This window comes from Microcaecilia unicolor, chromosome 3, assembly GCF_901765095.1.
Source record: "Microcaecilia unicolor chromosome 3, aMicUni1.1, whole genome shotgun sequence".
NCBI lineage: Eukaryota > Metazoa > Chordata > Amphibia > Gymnophiona > Siphonopidae > Microcaecilia > Microcaecilia unicolor.
Window position 1 is genome coordinate 8,146,775 of NC_044033.1, and position 14,638 is coordinate 8,161,412.

The window sequence follows — 14,638 nt, forward strand, 5'->3', positions numbered from 1 at the left end:
ACAACTCGCAAAAAAACTCCAGACCGCCCAAAACACAGCTGCCAGGCTGATATTTGGTACATCACGCTTCGAAAGTGCTAAACCCCTCCAAGAAAAGCTGCACTGGCTCCCAATCAAAGAACGGATCATCTTCAAAATCTGCACCTTTGTCCACAAAATCATCTACGGCGTAGTCCCAGGATACATGACAGATCTCATAGATCTACCAACCAGAAACAGAATCGGATCATCACGATTATACCTAAACTTACATTACCCAAATTGCAAAGGACTTAAATACAAAACAACGTACGCATTCAGCTTCTCCTACGTAAGCGCACAAATATGGAATTGACTCCCAAAAGCTGTAAAAATAATCCATAACTATCTAAACTTCAGAAAATCATTAAAAACCAACCTCTTCAAAAAGGCTTACCCCATCAATCCAACGTAAATCCCTACACCCAGCAACAGAGCACAACCAATGATCGAACTGGACAATATATAATCTTCATTCCCTTCGACCATCACGGTGCCTGACACGCACCTACCTCATTCAACCACAACACAACCTTGTATTTGTTATCAACTGACTGGCAAATGCCTTTGCGGTATTGTGTGAGCCACATTGAGCCTGCAAATAGGTGGGAAAATGTGGGGTACAAATGTAACAAATACAATACAAAAAAATAAGATAATGAAAGGAAGGGGAGATGTTGGACTAAGGAAGATGCTGACAGAGATGAAGGGTCTTGAGCCACTCCTGAGCAAGAGGGGGAGGGGCACATGGCTGAAGGTTCACTTAGGGTGTCAAATACATAGGAGCCGACGCTGTGGGTGCTTGAGCACCCCCAATATTGAGAAAATTCCTTGTATTTCCAGGGAGAGGTTATTTCCATTGGGCTTAGCACCCCCAATAATGTTTTCAACTTTTCAAGGCTCCTATGGTCAGATATCCTTGTGCCAGCCCTGTGTTCCTATTCTGTTAATGAGGTTTGAAACATTCTTTTCGTTATACAGATACAAATTAAGTTCAATCACAGAGAAAGTGGAGTGGAGGAGTGGCCTAGTGGTTAGGGTGGTGGACTTTGGTCCTGGGGAACTGAGGAACTGAGTTCGATTCCTGGCACAGGCAGCTCCTTGTGACTCTGGGCAAGTCACTTAACCCTCCATTGTCCCATGTAAGCCGCTTTGAGCCTGCCATGAGTGGGAAAGTGCGGGGTACAAATGTAACAAAAAAAAAAAAAAAAACCTGATGAAAATATCTTTCAGACCAGAAAGGTAAATGATCCCCCCCCCCCCCCATCTGCTGTGCTTGTCTAGGGACAAATTCCCCCTGTGAACTCAGGAACTGGCATGATGTTTCTTTCAGATGTCTGGTAGTGTTTGAAGGGTGCAGTCCTGGACATCCATCTTCCTCAAGAAATATCCTACAGGGATGAGAACATAAAAGATTGTTCAAACAGGTTCTTTAAGTTAGAGAAAACATTTAAAAGGGGATTTAATTACACCATATAAACCCACCCACAATGAGGGGGCATCCTCTGAGATTAGGGGTAATAGACCACTTCTTCCCTAGGCTAAGACTCTTTACTCAGACTGCTAACATAGGGGACATTTTCCTAGCAGAGAGGTAGTTATGGCCACAACGATGAGCCTATTAAAAAAAGAAACGGGACAAGATTTTGGAGGAAAAGGGTATTAGTGGCTGTGATGACACAGATTCACGTGTGTGTGTGTGGGGGGGGGGGGGTCTGATCACAAAATTTGGGGTCAGGAAGGTAGGGGTACTACTACTTAACATTTCTAAAGCGCTACTAGGGTTACGCAGCGCTGTACAGTTTAACATAGGACAGTCCCTGCTCGAAGGAGCTTACAATCTAAAATACAAAATGTCAAGTTGGGGCAGAAAAGAGGTAAAGTGGTTAGGAGCTGAAGGCGACATTGAAGAGGTGGGCTTTGAGCAAGGATTTGAAGATGGGTAGGGAGGGGGCTTGGCGTAAGGGCTCAGGAAGTTTATTCCAAGCATAGGGTGAGGCGAGGCAGAAAGGGCGGAGCCTGGAGTTGGCGGTGGTGGAGGGTAGGGGCGGTAAAGGCCTGAGTGAGCGAGGGGCAGTGGTGGTGGCTAAGCTGCGTCCCACGTTGGGAGTGGGGGCGATGGCCCGTGCCCAGCGCTATCTCTCGGCAGCCCTGTTCTTTGACAGCAACTGGGGGTGAAGTTTCAGCAGGGCTGCTGTGTGGCACAGATCATGACCAGCATCACATGCACAGAGGAGACAGATGGAAGGAACCCCTGCCAGGTAGGTGTCAATGAAGAGAAATCCAACCTCCTATAACAGGGCAGCATCTCACTCGCAGAACAAGCAAAAGGTGGCACAAGGGACACCCTGTTTCCCGAATACAGCTGCATCTAGGAAGGAGGATAGCTCCGGGGCTTTTTTTGAGGGGGTACTGAGTACCGGCACCTTTTCCAGTGTCTGCTAAAATTGACCCATGGACCCCAAGTTTTAATGAAAGAGCTCAGGCCCTACACACCAATTCTGCCTTGTCATAGATTCTGTGACTGGTTGTAGGGGGCCTCAGTGATCACCCCACCCCTGAAGGGTGTCCTGGCATTTGAGTACCGGCACCTTTTTTGCTAGAAAAATTGCACTGGATAGATCCATTCCCCGGTTCCTGTTCTCATCCTCGCCACTGATTTGAAGCACTTTATCAGTGAATCAGGACTGTTTGCCCAGGTTCTTGCTTTAGATTTTTAACCCAGTTACAAAATGGGACCAGTTCAGTGGTCCAGTATTTCCAGGTTGCAGAGCGAGGACGATGATCAGCGCTGTACTGTCTAAAGAAAAATCCAGCAATGCGGAGAAGTGACCAGGACTAGTCTTCAGACTTAGGGGTTCCTGACCTGGTGGCCCTCTGCCCTGCATCCGCCTCTTCCCAAATCTCTTACGAGTTCAGAGCAATCAGAGTTGGTGTCAGTTTATCTATGTTATTATGTCTTTACTAGTTAAAAAGGCCCGTTTCTGTAAGAAATGAAACGGCCGCTCGCAAGGTTTTCCTTTGAGTGTGTATATTTGACAGAGTGTGTTTTGACAGTGACTGTGTGTGTGTGAGTGAGTGAGAGAGAGATAGACTGTGACAGAGTGTGTGTGTGTGGGAGAAAGACAGAATGTGGATTGATTGTGTGTCAATGCTCAGGTCAGTGTTAAATGTTCACTGGGAGAAAGAACCACCTAGAAAATGCCCTTATTAATCAACGAATCAGGATGCAAGGATAGGCTTCCCTATCTCTGTCAGTATCCATATAGGCATAACCTTCCTATTTTTTTTGTCCAAGCTCTAAATATCAAATTAAATTAAGAATTGAAACGTACGACGACGGCAGCAGCAGCAGCATCGGTAAATGGCGTACAGGCTCGGGACGTCTCTGTCTCTCAGCTCTGGTCCCGCCCTCATTTCCTGTTTCTGCAAGGGCGGGACCAGAGCTGAGAGACAGAGACGGGCCGAGCCTGTACGCCATTTACCGATGCTGTTGCTGACGGTGCCGCCGTCCGCCGTAACCCTGACTGGATAACTGAGACTTCAAAAATTCGTAAGGAGGGGGGGGGGGCTGGCAGTGGATGGGAAGGAGGGAGGAAGGGAGGGAGGCATGATGACCCTGGAACTGTGAGCGAGGGGGGATCCTGGAACTGGGAGGAAAGGAGGGAGGGGGGATCCTGGAAGTGGGAGGGAGACCGTTAAACTCGGGGATCTGGGAGGGAGACCGTGACATATGTGTGGGGGAGGGAGTGGTGTTTGATGTGCTTGGGGGGGAGGGTGTTTGATGTGCCGGGGGGGGGGGGGGCTTGGGTGATGTGCCTGGGGTTGGATTTCTGTGGTGCCGCACCGCTCCCTGCCACTTGCTCCGATGTGGCAGGAAGCGGCGCACTGACAGCTGATTCCCAGGCAGGGGGAGGAGTACCTACTCCTCCCCCTGCCTGGAAATCAGCTGTTAGTGACGTCATCCTGGCTACGGAGCCTAGCTCAGCAACTCCAGGAGCCACGGACACAGGCAGTCACTCATTAGAACGTTGGTGGTGAGAATTATTATATAGGATGAGCATTTATTTACCACCTTTTTGAAGGAATTCACTCAAGGTGGGGTACAGTAAGAATAAATCAAACATGAGCAATAGTACAGCAGTAAAAATATTCAAATAACAATACAAAGTATGGCGTGGAGGGGCATAATCGAACGCAAATGCCTATCTCCATGGGCGTCTATGTCCAAAAATGGGTACGTGAAGAGGCAGGACAGACCGTATTTTCGAAAAAAATGGACGTCCATCTTTTTTTTTCGATAATACGATTTGTGCCGGCCAAATGCATCGGATTTGTGCGGATTTGAGCTGGGCGGTATCGTTTTTCAGCGATAATGAAAACCGAAGGCACCCAGCTCAAAAACGACCAAATTCAAGGCATTGGATCGTGGGAGGGGCCAGGATTCGTAGTGCACTGGTCCCCCTCATATGCCAGGACAGCAACCGGGCACCCTAGGAGGCACTTGTAAAACGTAAAAAACAAAAGTAAAATACCTCCCAAGTCCATAGCTCCCTTCCTTTGGGTGCTGAGCCCCTCAAATCCCCCCCCCAAACCCACTGCCCACAACTCTACACCATTACCATAGCCCTAAGTGGTGAAGGGGGGCACCTACATGTGGGTACAGTAGGTCTTGGGGGCAGTTTGGAGGGCTCCCATTTACCAGCACAAGTGTAACAGGTAGGGGGGGATGGGCCTGGGCCCACCTGGGTGAACTCCACTTCACCCACTAACAACTGCTCCAGGGACCTGCATACTGCTGTCATGGAGCTGGGTATGACATTTGAGGCTGCCATACAGGCTGGAAAAAAAGGTTTTTCAAGTTCTTTTTTTTTTTGGTGGGAGGGGGTTAGTGACCACTGGGGGAGTCCGGGGAGGTCATCCCCGATTCCCTCCGGTGGTCAACAGGGCAGTTGGGGCACTTTTTGGGGACTTGTTTGTGAAAAAAAGGGTCAAAAAAAGTGACCCAAAATCGCGGTAAACCCGCCCTTTTTTTCGATTATTGGCCAAAGGCGGCCATCTCTCCTCGCCCGATAACCACACCCCAGTCCCGCCTCCGACACGCCCCGTCAACTTTAGTCATTCCTGCGACGGAGTGCAGTTGAAGACGACCAAAATCGGCATTCGATTATACCGATTTGGTCGCCCACGGGAGAAAGACGCCCATCTCCCGATTTGGGTCGAAATATGGGCGTCTTTCTCTTCCGAAAATAAGGCTGATAGTATACAGATGGCAAAGAGATGCCCAACAGTATAGTATTGTGTATCTGGATTTCCAAAAGGCGTTTGACAAGGTACCTCATGAAAGGCTACAGAGGAAATTGGAGGGTCATGGGATAGGAGGAAATGTCCTATTGTGGATTAAAAACTGGTTGAAGGATAGGAAACAGAGAGTGGGGTTAAATGGGCAGTATTCACAATGGAGAAGAGTAGTTAGTGGGGTTCCTCAGGGGTCTGTGCTAGGACCGCTGCTTTTTAATATATTTATAAATGATTTAGAGATGGGAGTAACTAGCGAGGTAATTAAATTTGCTGATGACACAAAGTTATTAAAAGTCGTTAACTCGCGACAGGATTGTGAAAAATTACAGAAGGACCTTACGAGACTGGGAGACTGGGCGGCTAAATGGCAGATGAGGTTTAATGTGAACAAGTGCAAGGTGATGCATGTGGGGAAAAAAGAACCCAAATTATAGCTACGTCATGCAAGGTTTCACGTTAGGAGTCACCGACCAAGAAAGGGATCTGGGTGTCGTCGTCGATAATACACTGAAACCTTCTGCTCAGTGTGCTGCTGCAGCTCGAAAAGCGAATAGAATGTTGGGTATTATTAGGAAAGGTATGGAAAACAGGTGTGAGGATGTTATAATGCCATTATATCGCTCCATGGTGCGACCGCACCTTGAGTTTAGTGTTCAATTCTGGTCGCCGCATCTCAAGAAAGATATAGTGGAATTGGAAAAGGTGCAGCGAAGGGCGACTAAAATGATAGCGGGGATGGGACGACTTCCCTATGAAGAAAGACTAAGGAGGCTAGGGCTTTTCAGCTTGGAGAAGAGACGACTGAGGGGAGACATGATAGAGGTATATAAAATAATGAGTGGAGTGGAACAGGTGGATGTGAAGCGTCTGTTCACGCTTTCCAAAAATACTAGGACTAGAGGGCATACGATAAAACTACAGTGTAATAAATTTAAAATAAATCGGAGAAAATTTTTCTTCACCCAACGGGTAATTAAACTCTGGAATTCGTTGCCGAAGAACGTGGTGAAGGCAGTTAGCTTGGCAGAGTTTAAAAGGGGGTTAGATGGTTTCCTAAAGGACAAGTCCATAAACCGCTACTAAATGGACTTGGGAAAAATCCACAATTCCGGGAATAACATGTATAGAATGTTTGTACGTTTGGGAAGCTCGTCAGGTGCCCTTGGCCTGGATTGGCCGCTGTCGTGGACAGGATACTGGGCTCGATGGACTCTTGGTCTTTTCCCAGTGTGGCATTACTTATGTACTTATGTAAGTCGAAGGTTACGACTAAACCCCTTACAAAATGGTCTGCTCTGAAAGATTGTGTCTAAACTTCCTTAATATTTTTTTTAGCTAATTCATCTGTTTTCTTAAGTGTATAATATAATTAGCCACAATTTTGTTATATATGTTGTATCATACTTTTTCTTTGTAATGTTTACTTTAAATTTCAATAAAAATAGTAAGACTAAGGGTGGAAAAAGAACTGAGGCAGAGAGAGATGCAGGGACTTGCTCCCAGGTCACGCACAGAATGACAGAGCTGGGATTAGAACTGAGGCGCAGAGAGATAAAGTGACTCCTTGTAAGGTCTCAGAGGTGTGAGTGGCAGAAGCCATGTGTCCTCTCATCGTATTAAAATTTGTATTATTTTAAAAAGCAGGCAGGAAGAACTCCTGGACCAACCTCTCTAAAACATGTCATGCCCCCCCCCCCCCCCTCCCAAGATTGCCAGTATAGGAATCCCTTGTGCCTGAGCTACTTTGTGTCCTCTCCTTTCCCTCCCCCATGATTTTTTTTTTTGGGGGGGGGGAACTATGCTTAAAGCACAGCTGTGCAGAGGCTTTGAGGGCACAATACCCATATTGTACAGTCAGACCACAGGAAGCAGAGCAGCTGATCTGAGCTTAACTCAGAGCACAGACAGCCCCCTCCCCAGGAGACCACAGAGCTCCCCCCTCACAGGCATCAGAAAGCACAGGAGATGAAGGAGGGATGAAAGCCCCCCCACCAACCTCTTCCCCTTCTACCCCCTTGGTTAATTCATTACCATTGGCTCCCAGTAAAATACAGGATACAGTTTACACTATGGCTTCTCACACGAGAAACATTGCATTGGCTACCAATAAAAGAACGTATCACTTTCAAAATCTGTACGACAGTTCATAAAATTATTTAGGGCAAGGCACCAGGATACATGGCAGACCTCATTGACCTGCCAACCAGAAACACAAAATCTGCACGATCATACCTAAACCTCCACTACCCAAGCAGCAAAGGACTCAAATACAAATCCACCTAGGCAACCAGCTTTTCCTACTTAAGCGCACAACTATGGAACGCACTGCCAAAACCAGTAAAAACTACGCTTGACCACCTAAATTTTCGGAAAAGCACTAAAGACAGACCTGTTCAGAAGAGCTTACCCCACCAACCCAACATAAAAATACCTGGACACTTGCGATACAATGTAACCAAAGATTGCAACAGACATTACCTGACTCTTTTCCCCCCTTTCCCTCTCTAAGTTCCCCCCCCCCCCAACTGTTTCCTACCATACATAAACCTCATTATACCACAATATCACTTTGTATTCATTCATACTATGTATTTGTTCAAACCGTAATTGGCTAACACCGTTAACGGTTATATGTAAGCCAGGGGCATAGCCAGACTTCGGCAGGTCCAGAGCCCGAGGTGAGGGGACACATTTTAGCCCCCCCCCCCCCCCCGCAACCGCCGACCCCCCCCCCCCCCCCCGGCGCCATTGCTGAACCCCCGCCGCCATTGCTACCCTCCCTGCCAACGACCCCCCTCCCGCCGCCGCCTACCTTTGCTGGCTGGGGACTCCAACCCTTGCTAGCCGAGCCGAGGTCCTCTTCTTCCCAATCCCGCGCAGGGAGGATGAGAGTGTTATCCACAGAGATAGAAAATGGGGGAAGAGGAGAGGTTGGTTTAGGGGGAAAGATAAGAAGCTCAGTCTTGGTCATGTTCAGTTGCAATGTCATACAGGCAAGCTGATACTTTGGCCTGGATTTCTGTTGAGATTTCTGGTGTGGAGAGGTAGATCTGGGAGTCATCAACGTAAAGATGATACTGAAAACCATGGGATGAAATCAGAGTACCAAGGGAAGAAGTATAGATGGAGAAAAGAAGAGGTCCCAGGACAGAACCCTGAGGTACACCAACTGATAGTGGGATAGAAGTGGAGGAAGATCAACCAGAGTATACACTAAAAGTACGATGGGAGAGATAAGAAGAAAACCAGGAAAGAACAGAGCTCTGAAAGCCAGATTGAAGTGGATCAAGAATAGCTTGAGATGAAAGAAAGTCAAGACAACGGCGGTGAACAGCACTTTCAAGTATCTTGGATAGGAAAGGAAGGAGGGAAATGGGGCGATAGTTGGAGGGACAGGTAGGGTCCAATGAAGGTTTTTTGAGGAGTGGTGTGACTACGGCATATTTGAAGGCAGACCACAAACACAAATAGGAATGGAGGGATGGAGTCACTGAACAATTTTCAGAGGACTGTGTTCGTGAGTAATTAGCTAAACTGAAGGTAGACAAAGCAATGGAGCTGGATGGCATACATTCAAGGGTACTGAGGGAAGTTCTAGTGGTTCTGCTAACTAACCTTTTCCATGCTTCTCTAGAGTTGGGAGTGGTCCTGGAGGACTGGAGAAGAGCAGACGTGATCCTTCTCATAAAAGCAGGAGTAAGGAAGAGGTTGGGAACTAAAGGCCGGTAAGTCTGACTTCTATCGTAAGTAAATTAATGGAAATGCTTTTAAAACACAGAATAGTAAAGTTTTTGGAATCCAATGGATTACAGGACCCAAGGCAACATGGTTTCACGAGGCAGGTCTTGTCAGACAAATCTGATTAATTTCTTTAACTGCGTGACCAGATAGTTGGATTGAGGGAGAGTGCTAGATGTGTTTGTATTTAGATTTTAGCAAATCCTTTGACATGGTTCTGCATAGATGACTAATAGTCTGTTATTGAGATTGATATGGGGGAAGCCATTGCTTGCCCCAGGATTGGGTAGCATGGGATGCTGCTATTAATTGGGTTTCTGCCAGGTACTTGTGACCTGGATTGGCCACTGTTGGAAGTAGAATACTGGGGTAGATGGACCATTGGTCTGACCCAGTATGGCTATTCCTATCTTCTTAAATAAACTGAATGCTCTTGGTATGGGCCCTAAAGTGACTGACTGGGTTAGGAACTGGTTGAGTGGAAAGTAACAGAGGAAAAGGATGTTACCAGTGGTATGCTGCAAGGTTCGTTCTTTTTAACATTTTGTAAACAATATTGCTAAAGGGCTGTCTGGTAAGGTTTTCCTCTTTGCGGATGATACCAAAATCTGCAATAGGGTAGACACCCCTGAAGGACCTGGCAAAGCTAGAGGAATGGTCTGGAATTTGGCAGCTAAGATTATCAATAGAAATCAAACAAAATAAAACGTGGAAAAGAAAATAAGATGATACCTTTTTTATTGGACATAACGTAATACATTTCTTGATTAGCTTTCGAAGGTCGCCCTTCTTCGTCAGATCGGAAATAAGCAAATGTGCTAGCTGACAGTGTGTATAAGTGAAAACATTCAAGCATTACTATGACAGTAAAATAGATACCATTGGAGATTCTACATGGAATGTTGCTACTATTGGAGATTCTACATGGAATGTTGCTATTCCACTAGCAACATTCCATGTAGAAGGCTGCGCAGGCTTCTGCTTCTGCTTCTGTGAGTCTGGCAGGACGTCAGACTCACAGAAGCAGAAGCCTGCGCGGCCACATTGGTGATCTGCAAGGGCCGACTTCTACATGGAATGTTGCTAGTGGAATAGCAACATTCCATGTAGAATCTATAGAAATCAAACAAAATAAAACATGGAAAAGAAAATAAGATGATACCTTTTTTATTGGACATAACTTAATACATTTCTTGATTAGCTTTCGAAGGTTGCCCTTCTTCCTCAGATCAGAAATAAGCAAATGTGGTAGCAGATAGTATATATAAGAGAAACATCAAAGCATTACTTTGACAGTCTGACAGAGTGGGAGGGTGGGGGTATGCATGGAGACATCAAAGCATTTCATTGATATTCTAACAGAATGGGTGTTGGTAGGTGAGAGGAGGGTAATAAACAGAAATACAGCTTTATGTTTTATAATGAGTTAGAAAACCCAGATCCTTATTAAGTCCTGTCTGTTGGGTGTCAAAATATTCAATCATTCTTATTTCAAAGGTCTTACGTTCCTGTATTGTTTTAAAATTACCTTTTAGTATTCTTACTGTGAAATCACTGGTGCAGTGTTCTGGTCTTGTGACGTGTTGGCCCACAGGGGTGGGGGCCTGACTGGCACCGGCTATTTTCATGTGATGTCTGTGTAGACTGAATCTTATCTTAAGCATCTGGCCTGTTTCTCCAATATAGCACCCTTCGTTACATTTCTTACACTGAATGATATATACCACATTGGAAGATGAGCATGTAAAATAGGTGGTGAACGCTTGGAATGCCCTCCCGCGGGAGGTGGTGGAGATGAAAACGGTAACTGAATTCAAGCATGCGTGGGACAGGCATAAAGGAATCCTGTGCAGAAGGAATGGATCCACAGAAGCTTAGCTGAAATTGGGTGGCGGGGGGAAGAGGGGTTGGTGGTTGAGAGGCTAGGATGGGGGAGGGCAGACTTACAGTGGGGGAAATAAGTATTTGATCCCTTGCTGATTTTGTAAGTTTGCCCACTGACAAAGACATGAGCAGCCCATAATTGAAGGGTAGGTTATTGGTAACAGTGAGAGATAGCACATCACAAATTAAATCCGGAAAATCACATTGTGGAAAGTATATGAATTTATTTGCATTCTGCAGAGGGAAATAAGTATTTGATCCCCCACCAACCAGTAAGAGATCTGGCCCCTACAGACCAGGTAGATGCTCCAAATCAACTCGTTACCTGCATGACAGACAGCTGTCGGCAATGGTCACCTGTATGAAAGACACCTGTCCACAGACTCAGTGAATCAGTCAGACTCTAACCTCTACAAAATGGCCAAGAGCAAGGAGCTGTCTAAGGATGTCAGGGACAAGATCATACACCTGCACAAGGCTGGAATGGGCTACAAAACCATCAGTAAGACGCTGGGCGAGAAGGAGACAACTGTTGGTGCCATAGTAAGAAAATGGAAGAAGTACAAAATGACTGTCAATCGACAAAGATCTGGGGCTCCACGCAAAATCTCACCTCGTGGGGTATCCTTGATCATGAGGAAGGTTAGAAATCAGCCTACAACTACAAGGGGGGAACTTGTCAATGATCTCAAGGCAGCTGGGACCACTGTCACCACGAAAACCATTGGTAACACATTACGACATAACGGATTGCAATCCTGCAGTGCCCGCAAGGTCCCCCTGCTCCGGAAGGCACATGTGACGGCCCATCTGAAGTTTGCCAGTGAACACCTGGATGATGCCGAGAGTGATTGGGAGAAGGTGCTGTGGTCAGATGAGACAAAAATTGAGCTCTTTGGCATGAACTCAACTCGCCGTGTTTGGAGGAAGAGAAATGCTGCCTATGACCCAAAGAACACCGTCCCCACTGTCAAGCATGGAGGTGGAAATGTTATGTTTTGGGGGTGTTTCTCTGCTAAGGGCACAGGACTACTTCACCGCATCAATGGGAGAATGGATGGGGCCATGTACCGTACAATTCTGAGTGACAACCTCCTTCCCTCCGCCAGGGCCTTAAAAATGGGTCGTGGCTGGGTCTTCCAGCACGACAATGACCCAAAACATACAGCCAAGGCAACAAAGGAGTGGCTCAGGAAGAAGCACATTAGGGTCATGGAGTGGCCTAGCCAGTCACCAGACCTTAATCCCATTGAAAACTTATGGAGGGAGCTGAAGATGCGAGTTGCCAAGCGACAGCCCAGAACTCTTAATGATTTAGAGATGATCTGCAAAGAGGAGTGGACCAAAATTCCTCCTGACATGTGTGCAAACCTCATCATCAACTACAGAAGACGTCTGACCGCTGTGCTTGCCAACAAGGGTTTTGCCACCAAGTATTAGGTCTTGTTTGCCAGAGGGATTAAATACTTATTTCCCTCTGCAGAATGCAAATAAATTCATATACTTTCCACAATGTGATTTTCCGGATTTAATTTGTGATGTGCTATCTCTCACTGTTACCAATAACCTACCCTTCAATTATGGGCTGCTCATGTCTTTGTCAGTGGGCAAACTTACAAAATCAGCAAGGGATCAAATACTTATTTCCCCCACTGTATACGGGGTCTGTGCCGGAGCCGGTGATGGGAGGCGGGACTGGTGGTTGGGAGGCGGGAAATACTGCTGCACAGACTTATATGGTCTGTGCCCTGAAAAAGACAGGTACAAATCAAGGTAAGGTATACACATGAGTTTATCGTGGGCAGACTAGATGGACCGTGCAGGTCTTTTTCTGCCGTCATCTACTATGTTACTATATTTTTCCTTTGTGAATGACTGTGAGGTCTTGTGAAATGTTTTGGCATAGTTTGCAGCTGGCTGTGGACTAACACGGCTACCACACCTCTCTACTTAAGATGGCAGTTAAGATTTAAAGCAAAAAATTGCAGGGTCATGCATTTGGGCTGCAAAAACCCAAGGGAATGGTACAGATTAGAGGGTGAATAACTTTTGTGCATGAAAGATGAGTGGGACTTGTGTGTTATCATATGTAATGATCTTAAGGTGGCCAAACAGGTAGAAAAGGCAATGACGAAAGCTAGAAGGATGCCTGGGTGCATAGGGAGAGGAATGGCCAGTAGGAAAAAGGAGGCGATGATGCCCCCGTATAAGACTCTGGTGAGACCTCATTTAGAATATTGTGTACAATTCTGGAGACCAAACCTTCAAAAAGATATAAACAAGATGGAGTCGGCTATTTCCCGACACAAATCGGGATATGGCCGGCAATTTCGCAAAAGCGGCGAAAAGTGTATAATCGAAAGCTACATTTGTGATAGCTTCGCCGCTTTCCCTTCGCCTCGCCGGCGAAAGTTCAAAGGGGCGTGTTGGCGGCGAAGCGAAGGCGGGACATGGGCAGGCTTGGGCGTGGCTACCAGATGGCCGGCTTTCATGGATAATGGAAAAATAAAACCCGGCGATAAGCAGTATTTCGCCAGGTTTACTTGGTCCTTTTATTTTCACGACCAAGCCTCAAAAAGGTGCCCCAACTGACCAAATGACCACCGGAGGGAATGGGGATGACCTCCCCTTACTCCCCCAGTGGTCGCCAACCCCCTCCCACACTAAAATTATTAAAATACAAACCTTTTTTGCCAGCCTGTATGCCAGCCTCAAATGTCATACCCAGCATCCTGACAGCAGTATGCAGGTCCCTGGAACAGTTTTTGTTGGTTGCAGTGGACTGCAGAAAGGCAGAGCCAGGAGCAGGTGGGGGGAAGAGGGGGTGGTGGTTGGGAGGCGAGGATAGGGGAGGGCGTACTTATACGGTCTGTACCAGAGCCGGTGATGGGAGGCGGGACTGGTGGTTGGGAGGCGGGAAATACTGCTGGGCAGACTTATATGGTCTGTGCCCTGAAAAGGACAGGTACAAATTCAAGGTAAGGTATACACATATGAGTTTGTCTTGGGCAGACTGGATGGACCATGCAGGTCTTTTTCTGCCGTCATCTACTATGTTACTATGTAGTTCAGAGGGCGGTTACTAAAATGGTCAGTGGTCTTCGTCAGAAAGCATATAAGGACAATTAAATACCTCTGTGGCATTAATGCACAGGAGGGAAGTCTCTTTCAATTGAAAGGAAGCTCTGGAAAGAGGGGGCATAGGATGAAGGTGAAAGGGGATCTACTGGGAAGTAACCTGAGAAAATTCTTCTTCACAGAAAGGGTGATCAATTCGTGGAAACGTCCTTTCGGTGGATGTGGTGGAGATGAAAACAGTATCTGAATTCAAGAGAGTTTGGGACAAATACATAGGATCTCTAACGGAGTGATAGGGAGAGTAGATTAGTTGCCAGAGAATGTGGTAAAGGTGGTTAGCTTAGCGGAGTTTTAAAAAGGTTTGGATGGCTTCCTGAAGAAAAAGTCCACAGACCATTATTAAATGGACTTGGGGAAAATCCACTATTTCTGGGATAAGCAGCATAAAATGTTTTGTACTTTTTTGGGATCTTGCCAGGTATTTGTGACCTGGATTGGCCACTGTTGGAAACAGGATGCTGGGCTTGATGGACCTTTGGTCTTTCCCAGTATGGTAATACTTATACGTACTTATGTAGATGGCCTGGATGGGCAGACCAGATGGGCTATATAGTCTTTA